The 21,222-nt window shown below is 45.6% G+C and overlaps 1 protein-coding gene across 5 annotated transcripts in view; it reads left to right on the forward strand.

Moving 5' to 3' along the window:
* Positions 1-1,725: 1,725 nt before the first annotated feature.
* Positions 1,726-21,222, forward strand: part of DAB1 (DAB adaptor protein 1) — a 1,219,211-nt gene continuing 1,199,714 nt past the window's right edge. For all 5 annotated transcript variants that reach the window (XM_047788898.1, XM_047788901.1, XM_047788903.1 and 2 more), the window contains exon 1: positions 1,726-1,982. The gene's annotated coding sequence lies outside the window, so the exon portion shown is untranslated. The remainder of the gene's footprint in view (positions 1,983-21,222) is intronic.

A 21,222-nucleotide genomic window follows, 5' to 3' on the forward strand; every position in this document is an offset into this window, starting at 1 on the left:
CCTAACAGTTTACCCTGGCAGCTCCTGGACAAGACAGGCCTGGATGGGGATGATTCACCCGCCCTTCTCTTAGATGGGGACAGAGGTATGATAGGAGCACATGGGAGATTCCTGGGGGACTTGGGGTAGGGGGTATGGTAAAGAGAAAATGAATGGTTATTTAGTAGCTTAGGTGCCTTCACCATCTGACTTAATCCTTGTAATCATTTTATGAGAATATATATCATTATTTTACATTGGACGGCTAAGGAAAAGGATGCTCAGAAAGCTGTGGGAAAAGTCCATGCCCAGGCTCCTGGGGTTCCTGGCAAGTGGCCTCTCCCCCTTGCTGAACTAGTGGAAGAAGGGAGGATGCGCAGGCCAGGGAGTGGAAAGAGACTTTGAGTCAGCACTGCAAGAGCCTCTGATTGTTTCCCCTGTTTACACCCAAGTCCCTTCCAGCCCATTCTCTGCACAGGAGCGGGGATGAGCTTCTGCAAACTCCAATTATACTCTTTAGTCCCCTAACGATCAGAGCTCAGCTCAACTAACTCCAAACCAAGTGCCTACTGATATCCTCCCATAAGACCAGCCTCTCTTTTCTGACCTCCCCACCTCTCACGGTTAATCACCACTCTTGGTACATTTCAGCCACAGTTGGTTTCCTCTGCTCCTCTTCAACCCATTCCTGCCTCAGGGTCTTTGCACTTGCTGTTCTCTTTGCATTTAATGCTTCTAGGTCCCAGGTCAGCTATCATCTCGGGGAGTCCTTTTCCCGCCCCAGCCCCATGACCTACCCCAGTTATTTCCTATCACAGGTCACCATCTGTTTAAACTGTTGCCATAGCAGTTGTTACTATCTGCCAGTTTCTTGCTAATTTACTTCATTTTCTGCGTCCTCATACTAGAGAGCAAGTTCAAGAGTAAGGATCACTCGTCTGTTTGAAACCCTTACCCTACTCCATAAAATAGAGATTGGCACATAGCAAGCATACAATAAGATCTTAGAGAATGAGTGGATTGTTATTGATGTATTATTACCCCAGGAAGGGTAGACCTGCAACTGAATAGGAAAAGCCCTATCATTTTCTATCACTTAACCTGTGTTGAGTTCTGTGTTTATCTCATTTGATTCTCACAATGATCCTAGGAGACAGATCATCTGTTTCCCACTTTGCAGATGAAGAAATGGAGGCTCTGTTTTTCATTTGGCAATTTGCTTAAGGCCACACAGCTGCAATCGGAACCCTTGTCTGCCTGTTCCTATGCCCACACACTGGATTGAGGGGAAGTGCAGAAATGTCTCTGGAGATTCTGCACGTGCAAGAAAGTGTGTGTCTGCTGCTACAAAGCCTCTTGTGTGACTCCTGCGAGGATGTGTAAAAGCATGTGCAGTCCAAGACTCCAGCAGCAGCTCAGAGAGGGCTCCCTCTAGTAAATCCTCATCACTTGGCCCGAAGTCCAGACCTCCCTGGGGAGCAGACAGCTCCAGAAGGTGAGGACTGCAAAATGGCTGCAAGTTAGAGGCCTCGCTGTGATCGGAGCTGAAGAGGGAACCTGCGAGTGGGTACTGAGGTCCTCCTCCACTCCTGAGGTGCTCAGTCCTGTTGGGGTCGGACCTCACCAACTGCTGCGGGGCCTGCTTTCTGCGCTAGGTGGCGAAATGCTGTGGGGCTCCCCTATTCGGGGGAATGCGGTAGTGATGTATAAGGTATGAAAGATGTGGCCTGCAGAGAGCCGGCACTATCTCTACTGCTGCTGCTACTGCTGTTGCTGCCGAGGCTGCCACAGCCGCTACTGCTGCCGGCAGAGCTGCTGGGAGTGAGCATCCCCCGTCTGGGATAACCAGCTCCGCGGCATCTCCTGCGTGCCCTGGCTCCACAGGGACCTGCCAGCCCTAGGGAACAAAAGCGGAGCCCCTTCTCGCCCTCTCCTGCAGCCAGAGGATGAGTCGAGAGGGCTGAGCGGAGAGTGTGGTTCTTGGCGACTGGGCGGCGGAGAAGGTAGGAGAGGTGTTGCGCTCGCCAGCCCGGGCATGGGAAGCTCGGGGTAGGCGGGGGGTAGCCGGGGCGGGGGCAGTCTTTCCCAGGGGCGCTGCCAGGCCCCGGAGGTGGTCATCTGGAACGCCGCTCCCGAACCGCCAGCCTGTCCAGCGCAGGGAGGGCGCCAGTTTCCTGCAGCCGCGAGGGAGCCCCCTGGGTGGGAATCGGAAGCAGCGGGGAAAAGTCCAGAACCAGCCTAAGCCCGGCAGCGGAGGCTGCGGAGGAGCTGCCCTAGGCACTTGGTGACGCGCGGCTGGCTGCGAGGCGTTGGCGGTGGCTGCAGTGTGCGCAAAGTTTTGGGTGGCGCGCAAAGGCGCGGGAGATGGCTCCGCGCAAAGCCGCGCAAGTTTCGGCTGCAGCCGGAGGGCGACCTTCGGCTGAGGGCTCCCCACTCGGACTCCCAGACGTTGGGACTAGCGGCCTTTGCTCCCCGGAGGCCAGGGGAGGCTGAGTTGGCGCACAGCCAGTTAACCCTTCCCGGCCTGGGGGAAACAACTTCATCCTCATCGGAGGTGGCTGGACTTTGGCTGGCTGGGTGGCGTCGAGGCTCCCAGCTCAGTCCTTCTGAGGTCTTGAGAGTTTCCCAGCACGTTCTGGGTTTTCTGTCCTTCTCTGTCCACCTCTGCGTCCAGAAACCAGACAAGGGTGGTCTTTCCCCTTTCTGTAATTTTACCCCATGCACCATCCAGACGCCTGTTTTCTCTGTTCCCACTCAGCTTGGCTCTTTGATGCTGCCTTGAAAAATGAGATGATTAATCAATTAGGTTAGTGGCCAATTAGGCATAACCTTGTAGGAAAATAATTATGCCCGGCTCCCTGGGCTTTTACTGGTGACGGAGGTGGGAATCTAGCCCAGGTGGAGGGGCTGTTCCGAAAAGATAGGGCTGATCAGGGAATTTCTGGAATTTAAGATTAAAAAGATTCAAATGTGTGGTGGTGGAGGAGGTTGTGCAGTAGGGGTGTGTGTGTGTGTGTGTGTGTGTGTGTAAGAGAAAGAGAGAATCAATTTTTGCTGAGGAAATTAACCCTTGGCAGCACAGTCTGGGAGGACTTTGCAGGGAGCATGTTTCAAACAGCTCAGAAAAGGTGTGTCCCCTGCTTGCCTTCCCCATCCCCCTCATCTCTGAGGGACTCTGCTGTAAATCGCCTCACAGTGGCTTTGCTGATGCTTTGGGAGGCTGAGTTCGGATGAATGCGTTTTAGTTTCATGTCCGAGGAAATCGCCTCCTTGCAGAGGGAGGTTCCTGTGCTGTGCCTTCCGAGGATGCATATATCCCCTGTTCGTGTTCACTAAAGCGGATATTAAATGGGTGCAAAAGGGAGACAGTCTGTTTCCAGGGCTCGGAAGTTGTTGCTGCTGAACAGGGCTTCTTTTTTGCTTTTTTGGAATGACTGGCGGGGTTCGGCACTGCAGTGTTACAATACAGCCATATTAAAAAGGTCTTCAGAGCTTAGAGCCCTCCACCACTGCAGCCCCATCTTCAGCAGACTTTGCGGCTCAAATCCTTCTTGCGGGGAGCATGCAGTGGATGTCTGATGTGCACTAGCTGCATTTTAACCCCTTTTTGTTTCTATTTTAATTCTCTTCTATCTGTTTATACATCTGAACCTTATATAGTAGATTTTTGTTCAGAAGGCAAAATCCTAGAGGTGTTTCCAGGGTAGAGGGCTTTTTGCAACAGGTCCTAGGTCTGTTTTTTTTCTAATAATGGGTCTCCCTAGCATTTAGCCAGCCGGGAACCCTGTCTCTCCACCTGTGACCTGGCCAGGCTGGTCTCTGAGATCCCCTGCAGTGCTAGCCTTAGCTGATTGAGAATTTTCTGGCTTTTCTTCCTTTCCGGAGGAATAGCTGAGCAGTGCAGCGTGGCAGTGGCAGTGGTAGTGGTAGTGCCTCCTCACTCCCCATAGAAAGGGATGGGGACTGCCTGGGGCTTATTAGCAAACAGGAATTGCCTAGGTGGAAGACTGCCTAGTGATACTGTGGTCCAGGGACACCTGGGAACCACAGGCTCCATGTGTCTTCCTTGGAATCAAGGGCCACCATTCAGCCCTCTCTCTCTTTTTTTTCTTGGAGCTGGATTCAGCTAGTCACCTTACTGTGATCATGTTTGTTGGTTTGACTCTTGTGCTAGCAAATGCCTTGCTCCTTTTCTAAAATGGAAGCTTTTTTATAAAGTGAGAAGGGATATGAGGGGGAGAAGGGAGAGCGGAAAGAGGGAAAAAAGAAAAAGTGAGGGGGCAGTGGTGAGAGACAGAGATGGCTTAAGACTTCAAATACAGCCAACAGTGGGAAAGAGGTAGGTGAGATGGAGAATAAGGGTGGGGGAGGGGGAGATGGCAAGGATGGGGGTAGGGGGAGGAGAAAGTAAAGGAAGAGGGGGAGGTAGAAGGGAGAGGAAGGGGGAGAAGGAGGAAGGTGAAGGGGAGGGGGTAGAAGGGGAGGAGAAGGGGGGAGAAGGGGAGGAGAAAAGAGGAGGGGGAGCAGGAAGAAGGGGAAGGGGAGGGAGAGAAGGGGAGAGGAAGGGGGAGGGGGAAAGGGAGGAAGAGGGTAGGGGGATAGGAGGAAGTGGAAGAGAAGGAGGAAGGGAAGAGGGAAGGGGAGGGAGAGAAGAGGAAGAGGGGAGAAGGAAGAGGAGGAGGTGGAGGAGGTAGAGGAGGTAGAAGAACAGGGAGACACACAGGCAGGGAAGAAAAACAGAGGAGGAATTCTAGTATGGAGAGAGGGAATGAAGGGCCCACATGAAGCAAAGTTTTGTTTTATCCTATGGCTTATTTAAAAATGCAAAGGAAAACTCCAAACTTCAAGACTCATCACAGATAGACTCACTTGGACCTCAGCATTGACATAATCAGATAATTATGAAATAAACACTGTGCCACAGAAAGCCATTCATTCCATTTCTTATTTCTTCCTTGGTTGGCAACTCCGGTAGTCCATGTGAGGTCAGAGTTCTGAAGAGGGTCTGTTTGCTTCTGCTTTTATAACCTCAAGAGCCTACTTTCCTTTGGGTCAAGTTTGGCACTCCTTTCTGATAGGCTGAGTGTCGCTGGAACAACTTTGGAGGGGGAGGTATTCCCACTTTTTTAGATCTGTCTTCAATACAATTGATGACTTTTAAAAAGTAGGGCATTTTAAATTCATTTAACCTTGGGGGAAAAAAAAGAAAAATGAAGAATAGCATAGGAAACACTCTTATCTGCCACCCAGGACTAAGAGTAATGGGAGGAGTTCCCGTTGTGGCTCAGTGGTTAAAAACATGACTAGTATCCATGAGGACGTGGGTTCAATCCCTGGCCTCACTCAGTGTGTTAAAGATCCGGAGTTATGAGCTGTGGTGTCAGTCTCAGACACAGCTTGGATCCCACATTGCTGTGGTCATGGCATAGGCTGGCAGCTACAGCTCCAATTAAACCCCTAGCCTGGGCACCTCCATATACCATGGGTGCATCTCTCAAAAGACAAAAGACAAAAAAAAAAGAGTAATGGGAAAATTATGCTACTTGGTCTTCTCCTCTCCAGCCTCATTGTCCCCAGTCCAGATCATCCTCCAAGCCTCCCAAATCATCTCCTGGTTTCCAGCATGGTCCTTTTCCTCAGTTGGGACCTGGTCTTTCTAAGACATAGCTTTCATCATGTTATTCCCCAGATCAAAACACATATGTTTCTCTGTTGCCTAAAGCATGTTATTCAAATCACTGACCAAGGGCTTCACGGCTCTTCAGAGCCTGGCCCTCTTGTTCACACTCACACCCCATCTCATACATACACTTACAAACTCACACTCTCACATACGCAGAGTCAACACATTCTCTCTCACACACACACCTGCACTACACTCATAGCATGTATGCACACCACACACCCAACTTGGATACCTTGGCAGGTGCAACCTTCTTTCCTTGTCTGGCAAATGCTTCCCACTCCTTTACCTTGTGAAGTCCACTCATCCTTCAGGATCCATCCCAGAAGTGACACCCACTCAGAGATCCCTTTCCCTCAGGAAGCTGTGTTGCCTTAGCACTCTGTTTTACTGTTGCTAATATTGGAGTATAGTTGATTTGCAATGTTGTGTTAGTTTCAGGTGTACAGCAAAGTGATTCAGTTTTATACACACACATACACACACACACATGCACACACACACAAGTCCCTTTAGCACTTTTAACACACTTCTTTGGAAGTACTGTGTTCTAACTATCCGTGTGTTTGTCTCTCCCAGCAGATTGTAAGTTCCTTCCAAGTGGGGGTAACTTATCCACCTCCTCAATCTCAAGGCACATGTAACACAGTGATGGGCACAAACATGTATGAGTGATGGCCAATGAATACATTCATTTAAGAGCTTCTAAAGGGTCATTAACACTCATATTATCTTTTCCCTTGTTTCTTATTTTATCTTATTCTCATTATTTTTATAGTTTTCTTTCCTTTTTATAGAATTTTTAAATGATTTTTGTTTTTTCCCCTATAGCTGGTTTACAGTGTTAATTTTCTACAGTACAGCAAAGAGACCCAGTCACACATACATATATGCATTCTTTTTCTCACATTATCATGCTCCATCAGGCTCCATCATAAGTGACTGGATATAGTTCCCAGTGCTATACATTGGGATCTCATTGCTTATCCATTCCAAAGACAATAGTTTGCATCTATCCACCCCAGATTCCCAGTCCATCTCTCAAAAATTATGCCAGCTTTTTAAAATGTAAATGATGTAGAAGTGTGTAAAAGGTGACAGCCCCCCCCCCCGCCCCGCAAATACCCTCTGTTTTTAATGCACATGTTATTAAATGCTTGCATTTCTTCTTGACCTTTTGTCTTCTGTCCTATTTTCCTAATTACATCATAGGTGGGGGTCATGCAGCATACATCTCTGTACATGTCCGTAATGCTGAATGCAGAGTTGTATACGTAGTAAGTGTCCAATGAATGCGGAGTAAATGAACACATAACCACTTTTTAGCGGCATTCATTCTTCACAAGTTTTCACAATGGCCTTATGTGATTGGCTTTAAAATCCTTATTTTACATATAAAGAAAGCTAGGCTCCAAGAGGTTACATAAATTGTCCAGATCAGAAAGGGGGGTGGGGTGGGGGAATAGTGAGGTCCAGATTCAAACCCAGACCCCCTCATTTTATTGCCTCTTTCCACCCTCCTCCCTAAGTGGATTTGTGGGCACCGGGAGGAAAAACATGTAACTCAACTTTATGTGCTCACTACCTGCTCACGGGTCGTTTTCATATGTTATCCCACTAATTCTCAAAACAACCCCCTATTTCTATAGGAGGAAACTGAGGCACAGTGAGGTTAAATACATGCTGAGGGTCTCATGGCCATAAGTGCCCTACTGGGGCTGGGACCCCATGTGTCAGGACTCGACATCTGTTCTCATTTCTGTTCTCCAGACTCTTTTTTTTTTTTTTCTCAGAGATCTTCATTTCTGCTCCTAAAATCCAGCAAAGCTTGAAATGATGAAAATTTTCTTGGTCTGCTTTTTTCACTGTTGGCCCAATATTCAGAAGATCACTGTCTAAAAAGACATAGGCTTTGTTTCAGGGACCTGAGTTTTTCCTTCTATTTTGCTGTCAGGTGTACGAACGGTTACCTGGTGGTTCTGTATGTCTCTTTCCATTCCCTGGAAATAGAATAATGCTCTTATCTGCCATGATTCCTAATGTGGTGATGGGAATAGGAAAGTTAGGGCCCTCGTGATTTGAACTTCCACTTAGAGAACAAGAGGCATCTCATGAAAGAGAGATGGGAGTGTTTTCTCAGGTTGAAAATGACTGCCTTGAGCTCTCTGTGATGCTGGTTGGCTTGAGCTGGAAAGTGACCATCATTCAGGCTCTTTGTTGTTGACAGTGAAAGAATCTTATACCATTAATATGTACACTTGTGCATAAAACAGCCATATTTTGGATGACAGGAGACCCTGTGACGTGAGACAAGCTTTCAGTCTATCAGCAAAGCACATGTATTTCCTATCTCAAAGGGGGAAGAATTAAATAAGAATGAATACCAAATAAATAATTCATTTGTATTCATAGGCTTTTAATAAATAAGAATCCTTTTTTTTTTTCCCCTTGAAATGAGCTCTGAGCCCTAGGTCTTGAGACTTCTTATTTAATTAACATACATAATATGACTTCTTCTTGTTGCAAAATGACCAGGTTTTTTTTTTCTTTTTTTTTTTTTTGAAGCGTGCACTTAGATCTTTAGTGACATTTTTTTCTCCAAGCAAATATTTACAGCTGAGTTTGAAACTGACAGAAAGGAGGGTTGAAAATGAAAATTGTTACCCAACTGAAGTTTTCATCTGACTGAAACACATGGTGTCACCATGGACAGAGTCCTAAGAACTCAAAATATTTGTCAATTTGTAGCACTTGGAGAAACCAAGCTGTTTTCATTTGTTAATGTTAACTCTAAAAATCACATTTTGGTACAGGCACTGTGGTGGCCATTTCTCCTTCTCATCTGTACGGTGTTACTGTGATCGTGGAACTCCAGCCATTTCCTTATTCTCAATCTTCTCTTCCAGATGAAGGGGATGCTGAGGGTACTCCTTATATTTATTTCCACCGTCATACTTCTGTAAGAAGTTCTTCCTGCCTGGAACACCTTCTTTTTTTCACATGTCCTCCCAGTCCAATAGAATACTATAGGTGATTTCAGCTATCATTCCCCTCATGACGGCTTCTTAGTTAAGGCCACTCAATATTGGCCAACACTGAGCTTGTTTGTTTTTATCATGTTATGAATTTCCAAATCATATAAGTAAAACAGATTAATTGTAAGAAATGAGAAACCATAGAAAAACTTTAGAAGCTAGTAAAAATAATGTGAAATCCCAGTTCTTTATCTTGCTTAAATTTGGTAACCGTCTTTCATTTATCTTTTTAGACAGTTATGCTAAGCATATGTACGTAGATATAATTTTACTTGCTCTGGCTTATTATGCCAACTATTTACTTTTTATGCTGGACATCTATTTTTAAAATATAGTCATTTATGTACTCTCCCTTACCCACCAAACTAACGACCAAAATGCCTTCCATGTTCTCCTCTAAGCTCCTATAACATTTATACGAATATGTTCACACACACATGCGTGCAGGGATTTTTGTCATTGACTTAAAACATGGGATCATATATCCATTCCTTAGCATATTGCTTTTATCACTTTAAACACTATGGAAACTATTTCCCTCCAGGCCTCCCTCAGTCAATTGGTGTAGATGTGTTATTCTTTTCAACGGCTGTGTAAGTTTCAGTGCTATGAACAGGTTTTCAACCATTTCTCTCCTGATAGGCATTTACTTTTGTTCCACTAACTTTTATAAGCAATGCTGAAGTAAGCATCCTTGTTCATTTATCAGTATCCCTTGATGCTTTAACTTTTATGAGTAGTTTACCCTAACTAATACTTCAGAGTCAAAGGATATATGCTTTTTAAATTTTTAGTAGGTGATACCCTATATATCTTTCTAAAGAGAATATAATAGTTCTCACTTCCATTGGCACATATGAAGCCACATCTCCCATATCACATCTTTGCCAACAGCACATACTATCATTCTCTATTACTTTTGCTAACTTGATAATGAATGAGTAATATCTCATTAGTATTTACTTTGTGTTTTCTTGATGACAACAAAGGAAGAGCATCCTTTCACATTTCTTAGGCATTTGGATTTGCTTCTCGGCAGACAGCTAATTCATTGTCTTTGCCCGTCTTGGGGGGATGGTTTGTCTTTTTCTTATCATTTTGTAAGGGTTTCTTTTAGATTATGGACAGTAATCTTTTTTCCCTTTCATCTACAATGCATCTGATTTTCCTCCTGTAGGGGTTTGATCTGGTGTTATAATGATCTCTTTTATTGTCTATGTCAAAACTAGACCAGGAGCTGCCAGACAGCAGTGATGTGTCTGATTCACCTCTAGGACATCACATTTAGGGCAAGGCCCAAAAAGCGTAGGTTCAGCATGAATGGTTTTAATACTGACTTACATGTGTGATATCAAAATGTATTTCATTTAACATTGAATTATATGCAATAATTTATATGTATGGCACTGAGACGTTTCAAATAAACAAAGTTTAAGGAGACTAATGTTTTGACAATATGTGAATTACATACTTCTCTGCTTTTTAAAAATAGATCATTACTCAGAAATATCATTTTGCACATCAACTATTATGTCAGGTATATATTTGTTTTTTGTTTTGTTTTGTTTTTGGTCTTTCTAGGACCACACCTGCGACATATGGAGGATCCCAGGCTAGGGGTCTAATTGGAGCTACAGCTGCTGGCCCACACCGCAGCCACAGCAATGCAGGAGCCAACTCACATCTGCGACCTACACCACAGCTCATGGCAACACAGGATCCTTAACCCACTGAGCAAGGCCAGGGATCGAACCCGCATTCTCATGAATGCTAGTCAGTTTCCTTAACTGCTGAGCCATGATGGGAACTCCATATTTGGTATTCTTAAGGGCAGTATAGAGATATAGGACTGTTTGCCCTTATATATGAGTAGCCCCAAACCTGTGGGTATATGGATTTAAATTCTTATATCTATTTTTTATGCCTTTGTAGTCTCTTCCCTCATTGTCAGATTGTGCTGTTGTGTCTTGGTATCATAAGTTTATCTGCCTCTAAAAGAAATCTTCTTTCCTTTTTGTCCATCCTTGTGTTGGCTCTGAAGATGTGTAAGCAGAAATCATGCTCACTGTAAATATGGACATGATAAGGGTCTATAAGCATCAACCAAGTCTTAGACAGGGTGCCATTCCTGTGACTAAAGTGCATCAGCCTCCAGTGAGAATGTAAGTTTGGCTTTTGGGGGATGTCTTTTGTTACTATCTTTGTTTACCACCTGTTTTCTGGAAACATTATGTTGATGGATAAGTGAAGTGTTGGTATGCCATCTCAATTCTTTAGGATATAAGTTCAAACAAACTGCATGTTTGTACAAGACATCAAATAAAGCAGCTTAAAACCATCTTTAAAATGGTAGAAATAGATGTCTCAGTTTTGTAAAAGTCTGAGTGTCCAGGAAGCTCCCACCTGTGAAGTCATGCAGGATCCAGGCTCTCCGGGCTTGCCACTATTCCATCCCTGGGACATTGTTGTCATCTTCATTACCCATGTGGGAATGTCACCACTTCCTCATTCAAACTCAATAGCTGGGGAGGGGAAGGAGGTCAAAGGAGAACCTTCTTCACTTCTTTTAAGGATGTGGCTAGAAGTTGAACCCATAGTTTCTTTTGACATCCTCATTGGCCAGGGCCAAGTCAACTAGCCACTCCTAACAGAAAGGGGGCTACATAGTATTGTCTTTCTTCTGCGTTGCCATATGCCAGCATTGGGTGCTATGTTAGAAGATGGGAAGAATGGATGCCAGTGGGCACACTAGGCATCTCTGCCATACCTACTCCCATTATTCCTGCATCCCCTCAGGTTTCTCTGGGGTTGCCAGCCCTTGAGTGTAGTCATCTACTCTTTTGCTTTCTACCTCCCATTGTCGTGTGGAGTGTAAGCTAGTTACTCAACAAAGACAGCTTTATTTGCAATCTTTCCTTATTTTAGGGAGGGGAAAACTGAGCAGGGTCCAGAGGTAGCAGAGGGAGGGCAGGGTGAGGTAGGAAAGTTTGGACTTGCTAGTAATAAGAGGCTCAGGGACTAGAAATCGTTGGGCTTCCTGGCTAATGTTTCTTTAATTTAGCTCATGTCCTGTCTAGTCCTTTATGGCTCCAGGCGGGGTTAGTTATTCCTATTTCTTATTCATCCCTCATTTTTGGCTCTAAGAGGTTCAGGTGTGAAGACCACAGGCTTTGGAAGCAGGTGTGTTGGGCAATTTGGTGAGTGTCAAGGGGGAAATCAGCCCCCTGCAAGTAATACAAGTGAGCTGAGAGTTTGAGATTATGACCTCTTTTGAAAAAGGATTTCCTGGTAATCAACAGACTGCATCTCAGAGCTGAAGTTTCTGTACCCCATGGGCTCTCATTGCCTTTCTGATTATCACAGAAACATACCTTTCCTTACTCCAGACTGGCTCTGGAATTGGGTTTCCACCAGCCAGATGGCTGATTCTAACTGGTCACCCTGCTTCCAAATCATCAATGTGATCTCATTTTTTTTTAGATGGGGGAATATTTTTGAGAGATGATACTTACTCACATCCTTTCACTTTTCAAGTTAAAAAACCAAATGGGAGATGGATACTGGAATTGAAAAAGGTGAAACATGGGCCTTATTTCTGATAATACTTGATTGGAGAGTTTAGGTTGTGTAGCTACATCAGGCCTCCCAAACTTTCTCCTTGAGTTTATCTGAGCTGGATATCTATTGAAAGGTCTCTCTTTCCCTGTAGGAGCAAAGGTGGCCTCACTGGCTTATTTCATGGGTGGGCAGTGAATAAGGATCTTCTGAGGTCAGAAAGCTCTGAATGAGAGAAGGAAAGGAGCTATTCTGTTGTATCAGTTAGGTTCTTAGTTGCAGATGTAATAACTTAAGCAGAAAGGGATTTAATAATGGGTGTTGGGTAGCCAGTTGCATTCCAGGAGGGGCCTGGGAGCCAGACTTGGATGTCAGAACGGTTGCACAATCACCCCATGGAGTGTTAGGGTGGAGACGCCACTGTTGCTAGAGACAGATAGGAGGATGTTGGTCTGAGCTGTTCCAGAAGAGATATTCTCCTTGCACATGGCAGATACCGCCTATCTTTCTCTTCCTCCTTCCAAGCCTCATGCAAGTGTGTCTGCTCCATCCCTAGAGTGTCCTGGAGTCACTTCTCAGTCTCACACGAAAGGATAAGAAATGCAAATACAGAACTGGAATGGTGCCAAGAGAGACCATATCTGCCATAGCCACACATGTTTGCTCACTTCTGATTTCACCCAAAAGATAAATCCACGCCTTTCCTTTGAGGAGAGAGGATGGAAGCATTTCTGCTCTGCTTTTCCCTCCTGAGGACTGGAGTGGAAGGATGTAGTAAGCGTTTCCCCTGAACATCACACACTTACCTACCAACTCTCAGGGGCCACTGTGGCTTTCAGGATAAAACTCAAAGTCTTTCGCATGGCAGAAAGCCTCTCCTTGGTTTCCACCCTGTTTTCCAGTCTCATTCCTCTCCAGTCGTCTTTCCATGGACTACCTGAGTCTCTCCTCTGGGTGCCATCCTTTGGGAACTACTTGGAGACCCCTGATCATGCCCATGCTCTCCCGTGCCTTCACAACTCTGTGCCTGCTGCCTGTGCTCCACCCACCATGAGTGAACTGCCCTCCATGGCTCCTTCATGCCCAGAGAACCCAGCAAGCCCTTCTGCCACCACACTTGGCACATAATATGTGACCTTTAGTTTATCTGACTTCTTGAGGTCCTGTGAGTTGCCTGAGAACACGGTGTTGATCTTTTCTCTCTGTAGTCCTGGAGCTAGCTCAGTGCCCAGTAGACAGCGGTTGTACGAATGAATAGAAGAATGAGTGATAGAGTACCGGCAGAGAACACAGGCTCTGAAGTTGGAATCTGACTTGGCCGCTGTGTAGTTATATAGCTCTGGGCTAAACATTGGAGGGGTGCTGTATGAAGACTAAATACAATAATACATGTGAAGCACTTAGCATAGGACGCGTAGTAAACATTCAATGAAAGTTAGCTGTTCTTTTGATTTTAAGGTAATTGTCATCATTGCAGGTGTTCAGTAATAATAGTGATCACTAGAACACTTTCTAGCCCTGGGTGTAAAGGGGTGATCAGCGACATTTCCTCCTTCCTGTAGAACCAACCCCTAAATACTTTGAAGCCATCAGTGGATTGAAAGGAGGAGTGGAAATAGACAGAAATTGACAGAAGTCGCCATCAGGCCAAATCCTCTACAAGCGGGCTCAGTGACAGCATGAGACAATATCTCCTGACATCGGGTTGTAGTAATTGCACTGTCACCGGGATTTTACTAACAGTTCTGCTTCCTTTACATACTTCTTTCTTGGCTCCAGAATTTTTCCCTAAAAAAAATGACACAGAGGTGACAATGAAAATAGTGTCAAAGCTTCAGTCAAGGTCAAACATTTTCCAAGGGATTGCCTGGAAACACACATCCTGCTGTGTTCTCTCAGCGAGCAGGCAATGTAAAGACAGTGGGAGCTTCAAGCTGATGTCGAAAACCAGCTTGGAATATGGCAAATGTCTTCTTTGTGCCAAACTCGCAGCACAGTGTCTTGCACAGAGTAGATGCATTTCTGTCTATGTACATGCAAAATATCTCTTCTTTCCCTTTTCCATGTGGCTCCATGCTTATTTCACTCTATTCAATTCAGCACAACGTTTAGGGAACCCCTACTGTGTGCAGGGAACACTCTTGAATCTCTCCTTCTGTGCTCATTTCTGCCACCACATTAAGTGTATGGCTTTATTAGAAGTAAAGACTTGTGTCAAAAAAGAAATACATTAGTTGCTGGCATCTACTGTTTTTAAGGGGACAACATAAAAACATATTTTTATTGCTGACATCTGTAGGAAGGTCTTTTGTTACTAGGGTCGCAAAGGAACTGAGTGGGCAGATTGATGACTTGGAGGAAGAATGCAGATCAAAGGCCGGTCCTTCTCTCATGGGTCATCTTGAGTATTTTGTTTACATTTCTGGGTTCCAGGTTTCCAGGGATTAAGGACTTGGCTAACCCTAACATATTATGATTCGAAAAAGTAGAAAAGGACTATAAAAAGGTTGGATCTGATGTCCTAATAGGGCAAGTGCAGTGGCTTTGGAATTAGAAGGCTTGGTTTGGACGGCGGCCTTGACATTTGGCTTGTTTGACGTTGGGCCTAAGCTCACAGCCTCCCCAAATCCTCCTCTCTAAACAGGGGTACCACTCTCACCCATCCTGCTCCATAAAGTTATAGTAAAGCTTCAGAGAGATGATGCATGTGAAAGTGATTTGTGAATGACAAGGGACTGCACACACATGTACAAACTATTCTTACTGTTAATCATCATCTTGATTTCAATATTTTATTACAACCGATGCTCTTACGTTGTGCCTTCTGGGTTGTTTGAAGGAAATAGCACGTTTTGGTTTCTGTGGGATTTTTTTTTTCCTCCCGAAAGCTGTCGGGGGATTTCTCAAAGGAGTAGGTGCTTGTCCTCTGCATGTCTTTCCAAGCCACACGGTACCTGTCTTGGTCCCCCGCGCTTGTCTGAGTGCATAATGTTTTAGTTGTTGGCCTGAAAGGAGACCATTTGTTTCCTGCTAAATGAGCTGTTACTGTGCCCCTCTGTCTCCCCCTCCCCTAACACCTAGGGCTGTATTCATGGGTGAATCCAGCTGTGGATCCCAGGGAAAAGTTTATTAGCAAGAGGGAGAAAGCATCTCTCTGCAGGGTGTGCCCTCCATCACTGTCCTTGGCTCATTAGGCAGAGCAGGGTGGGTCATCTGGGGGTGGGGCCGGGTCTGTAGGCCTCAGCTCCTGCAGGTGCTGACAGGGGTGGCAGGCCATGGGGAGGGAGGCACAGGCCTCCCCACAGTCTCTCTCTGGCTTTTTCTGCACCTCCGCCCTAGAGCTGACTAATTAGCTCTAACTTGATGGCACGCAGTTGCCTGGGGTTTGGGGCAGCCTATTTAAGCTTGCCAACAGGGGCCTCTTTCCCTTATTTTGGCCCTGGACCTGACCTAATCTCAGGACCTGCTGCATGGAGATTTCTCTGCAGATGGGGCTTTCTGGCCTCTGTCCACCCTGTGCAGCCTGGCTCTGAACCCAGAAAGAAGGGACAGCTTCTGTCCAAACCTTGGCGGCTGGGTCTTCCCAGTAAGGACCATGCTGGCCAGGCAGCCTTGGCCACGTTGGGGGTTTAGTTCACTCGGGGTGCTGCTGCTGTTACAGCTGTGCTAGATGTTGGTCATCTCAGTCCTGGGCCTCTCATGATGTTCTCTTGACATAGCATGAGTCCAAGGTATAGGAGAAAGACCCAGAGAGATTATTTTGCCACAATCACTTCTTCTACCCCTTCCCCTAGACACCCCCACTCGCACTCTCTCCGTACAGGCAGATTGAATTCATGACACAGACAGGGCTAGAATTCAGGGTTCCAACACTGAAAGGGAGTGTATGTCTGACTTCTGTCCTGGGCATACTTGGCTTCCTCATCTTTATACTCTCACAGCCCAGGTGCTCAGAATATCCTTATAAAATAAATTCCCAAGGCCCTTGAAACCGGGAGTTTTCATGGTGAATCATTTGAATGCTGGATTTGAATCCTGGTTCTGTACTTAATTAGTATATGACCTTCAGCAAGCTATTTAATATCTCTGAATTTCAATTTCCGTGCTGTAAAATGGGAATGATAATCATTGATCTACTTCACAGGGTGCTCGTATGCCTGAAATGAGACATAACATTGGGCTCAGAGTAACATGTCATTGAATGTTAGGAATGGTCATTTTTGATTAGCTATCTAGCCCTCCACCCATCACACAGATGAGGATACTGAGGCTTGGGGGTGGGGGGTAGTGGACATTGATTCATCCAGTGTTAAACAGCTAGTTATAGACAGAGGCAGATGCAGACTCTCATCTTCACTGTATCCTATTCCACTCGGACCCAGGTCTGAGAAGCAAGACTCTCCTTCACTTGTCTTTCAACCAGATGCCTGCCTGTCTTTCTGTTTTCTCTTGTCCTTTTCTCCTGGGTCAGGTCTCTATAGACTAGGAATCCCACAAACATGGGGCTGAGTTAAGGTCACAGGCTCTGGAGGCAGTCATTCAGAGCTCGGAGCCTGGCTTCTGTATCTCAACCTCTAAGTGGTGTCTGGCAAATCCCAAATCTGAGGGTGTGACCCTCTGCTTCCAGTCTTCAGTGGTTCCCACTGGCTCAGATAAAGTACAGACCCTTCTCACTGCCCCCATCACCTGGTCTGGGCAGTCTGGTCCCAGGCAATCACCTTTAGGTCCCTGCATACCCCCTACTCCTGTTCCCGTCCGAGCCTTCGCACATGCTGGGGTATGGTTTGTTGAGTGTCATGGATGGTGCTGAGTGACTTGAAGCTCTCCCAGTTTTCCAAAGCCATGGCTTGAGAAGTCCTGCGGAACAGACAGGTGGGTACAGCAGGAGGAGAGCCCACCCCTTCCTCAGCTGTCTGTCCCCTTCCCTGACCACCTTTCCCTTTCTCCCGATGGTTGAGTACATTGCTGGCTGGGCAGGCTTTTTGTCCAAGGACTGTTTTCCTTTCACAGTGTGAAATCTCATTTTTGTCAGACATTCTCTGAAACCACACAACTCACATGGGGTCCAAACCCAGCTGAAACTCAGATTGGGACTTGAACCCATGGGCTGGGACTTGAGCCCACTGTCTTTTAATTAAAATCACTCACCTGGTTTCAGGATGTACTGAAGCTCATGTTCCTTATGTCTCAGCCCAGATGGAGTTCAGCAAGAGATAAGTAATAGGTAAGTAGATTTGTTTATATAGGATTTATAGGAGGGATACAAGCAAATAGGCAAGGGGGCTCTGCCCTGAGAACTAAGTGGGAAAGCAGGTTTATTTAGGGAGATACATACTCCAGAGCCAGCGTGTAGGCCATCTCAAAAGGAGAGAGTGGCTCTGAGACATGGGGTGGTTAGTTTTTATGGGCTGGGTAATTTCATAGGCTAACAAGCGGGAGGATTATTCCCACTATTTTGGAAGAGAGGTGGGGATTTCTGAAAGTTGGAGCATCATCCACTCTTTGCCCTTTTATGATTGGCCTTAGAATTGTCATGGAACCTGTAGATATGTCACTTAGCATGTGAATGCATTACAGTGAGCGTATAATGAGGCTTAAGGTTCGTGGGAAGTAGAATCCTCAGCCATCTTGGGCCAGGTAGGTTCTAATTGTTTTTTGTCATATCCTCAAGAGCTCTGTCATTCTTTCAAAGGTTGTGCCCTGCCCCCTTCCCTCCTGCTTCATCTCTGCTCTGCCTCTAAGCACCCTGCATTTTCCCATGAAGTCACCTAAAGCCAGGGATTGCTAGCCTGTGCTCGTCTAGGATCTCCAGGAAGCACAGACCAAATCTGTTTTGCTCCACACTGTAGCTTCCATCCTTGGCAGTAGGGACCCAATAGATATTTGTGAAAGGAATTAAAGAATAAATGGATCCAGGATTGGGGCAGCAGGGGAGAGGCAGACAGGCGTGAGTTCCAGGAGAATATGTCATCTCAGGCCCTGGCCCATTTGATGTTCCTTGCTCAGCTGATGATAAACATCAAGCCTAGTCTTTATTTTTCTCATTATGTTTAAAACCCACCAGTCGCCCAATAGTATAATTTTCTAAGTGGTTTCATTTCAGCTCTGCTAATTGAAGGGAACCCAGCTCTTTTTGAAGGCTTACTTTGTGTGTGGCTGTCACTGGTGAGAGTCAAGACTGGCTGTCAATCACTGACAATAGCTTGCCGTTCCAGAATAATTTAAGTTTAGGTCTTTCTTTCACTCAGGCATTCATACCCTGTTAGATGTTTTCATACTGAACTAAGAACAATCTGGGGTGAGAAACTGTCATGTGTTCCAGGAGCTGAAATGCAGATTTATTGCGTGATCTTAGAATCTGGTGGTTCGTGGTTCAGAGGAGCTTGAGGGGAAGGTCCCAGGTTTGGAAGTCATGCCTCCTGGATGGAATCCATTGTTTTCCCCACTACTGCTCTAGTCTGGAGACCATGATGGAGTTTAGTCAATTTCTGAACGTATTTCCTTATGCCATTAAGACAGCTGTGAGTACTTTGCACCGGAGATTATCAGGATAATTAGTGAGATAATAAAAAGACTCAGATAAGAGCAGACCCTTGGGAAACAGTAGATCCTCACACTGCATGCAGGTTCCATGGGCATCTCATTGTAGACAAGGTTCCTAATGGGGCTCCATATGATTGCTGGGGATCAGGCAGACCTGCATTCAAACCCCAGTCCTGCTGCTTCACTGACCAGGGAGACTGAGTAAATCACATGCATCTAGAATTCTTTTCAACTGGGGATGATGGTACCTACTCATCTAGTTGTTATGGAGATCAAACTTATTTGAACTCTCAGCATAGTTAATTCTCAATAAAAGTTTGTTCCTTGCCCTGAGTTTCATTTCTAGTTCTGCAACACTTCCTGGCTGGGTGAGCAATTCATGACTCGTTTTTCCATATATGTGAATGGGAGATGATGACAGGGCCGTGCATACTCATACCAGGTGCCAGGTACTCTTCTAAACTTTGCATTTATGAACTAATTTACTCACAATAAACCTAAAAAATTGGTATTTTTTGTTTGTTTGTTTTTGACTTTTGTCTTTTTAGGGCTGCACCTTCAGCGTATGGAGGTTCCCAGGCTAGGGGTCTAACTGGCCTACACCACAGCCACAGCAATGCCAGATCTGAGCTGCATCTGGGACCTACACCACAGCTCATGGCAACACCAGATCCTTAACCCACTGAGCGAGGGCAGGGATCGAACCCACAACCTCATGGTTCCTAGTCAGATTCGTTTCTACTGCACCATGACGGGAACTCCCGAAATTGGTATTTTAATCATCCCCATTGCATAGCTGAGGACACAGAGGCACAGAGAGGTTAAGTAACCTGCTCATTCAAGGTCACACAGTTAATAAGAGGCAGAGTTGGGAGTCAAACTGTTGCCAGAATATTGGTTGCTTTTGTACACAGAGGCCAAATAGAAATGTGGAGACAGAGTTGGAGGAAACAGAAAAGAGAGCTTTAATTGCCAGACAAAGAGGGGAACACAGCAGGCTAGGGCCTCAAGGACTGTGCCCTCCTTGGAGGGGATTGTGAGGAGTCATAGTGTTTGAGGAGCCGGGCGTGATCAGCTCCTGGACATTCTTCTGATTGGTTGATAGGTAATTGGGAGTCAGTGTCATCAACCTTCTGGTTCCAACTGTTCTGGGGTCTTTGTGCTGGTGGGCAGCATACAGTTGACTTCTTCTACCTGGTGGGGGCTTTAGCACCTGCCAAACTGCTCCAAGGACATGGCTCAGAATATTGTCTGTTGTCCTTGGGGAAGAACTAACTAGAGATCCTTGACTTTGTTGAATGGCTAAACTATTATTATTCTGTTTTGTTTGACTATTTTACTTTTTTCCTGTATTTTCTCACTTCTGTGATTAAATTAATTCTTTGACTAAAGTTTTCCCATAGATAAAAAGGCAGGTGGTAGATGCAAGTGGGGGGTCCACTCTGGGAAAGCCTCACAGGGTCCTGCTTGGTCGCAAAACCCTGTCCATCTGACTCTGGAGCCCACAGTCTTAACCTTCTCATCATACTGCCAACCATGAGGCTGTAATTCCTAACTTCCAGAGCTGTTGTGAGGTGCAGAGAGACTAAATAGAGAATACCCATGCTTTTTTGGCTGTACAAGTGAGATTGGTATTATTGTACTATACCTCCTTAGAGCTTAGCACAGCTTAGGTTTAATAAACACATACTTTGTGACTATATTTGCCCGTATGTCTGCTTCTGATTAAGCTGTGGTTTGCAGGACCAGGCCTTTCTCTAGGGATGTTGCCTTCTTGCAAAGCTGGAATGTCACAAGACATATACCAAGACCTTCTTAGGAATTCTTCCACTTTGTCCTTTGGAGGGTTATTTGTCAGTGGTCAAGCCATCCAAAGGGCTAACATTAAATAAGGAATCAGGCTTTGTTGTAGAGGTGAGTCCTCTTTGAACACAAGAAAGGTGAGGTCAGGTCTGCAATCTTCTGTGGCTCTAGGAACAAATAGCTCTCCTTCTCCTCTAAGCTGGAAAATCTCGAGAGGTGGGGATTGGTGGTGACCTCCAACCTGCTGGCAATTACACACAAGGCTGAGAGCAATTTTAAGGTCTTCTCGCCATTTTGCTCTCTCTTTAAAAATTAAATGCCCAATGCTGAAGTGTTTTGTTCTCAGATCAGCTGGCCTTTAAAAGGATGGCTTGGAAGTGAGAATGCCTGGTGGCTTCCTGACCTTGGGAATTTCCAAGGATGGAAAAGGCCACGGGAAGGGAGATGGACCTTATTCTTTGTGTCAACTTAATGAAAAAGAGGTGAAAACCTCGGACTTGGCAACTGAGTTCCATTGTGAGGGAGACATGGGAAGGATTCAGGACTTGGCGAGACTGAGAGCTGAGTAGGGTCTATGTGGCACAGTGGAGTGGGCACTGGGCTGGGAGGAGGAAGGCCTGCATT

Source organism: Phacochoerus africanus, chromosome 8 (genome assembly GCF_016906955.1).
Source record: "Phacochoerus africanus isolate WHEZ1 chromosome 8, ROS_Pafr_v1, whole genome shotgun sequence".
In the NCBI taxonomy this organism is placed as follows: Eukaryota; Metazoa; Chordata; class Mammalia; order Artiodactyla; family Suidae; genus Phacochoerus; species Phacochoerus africanus.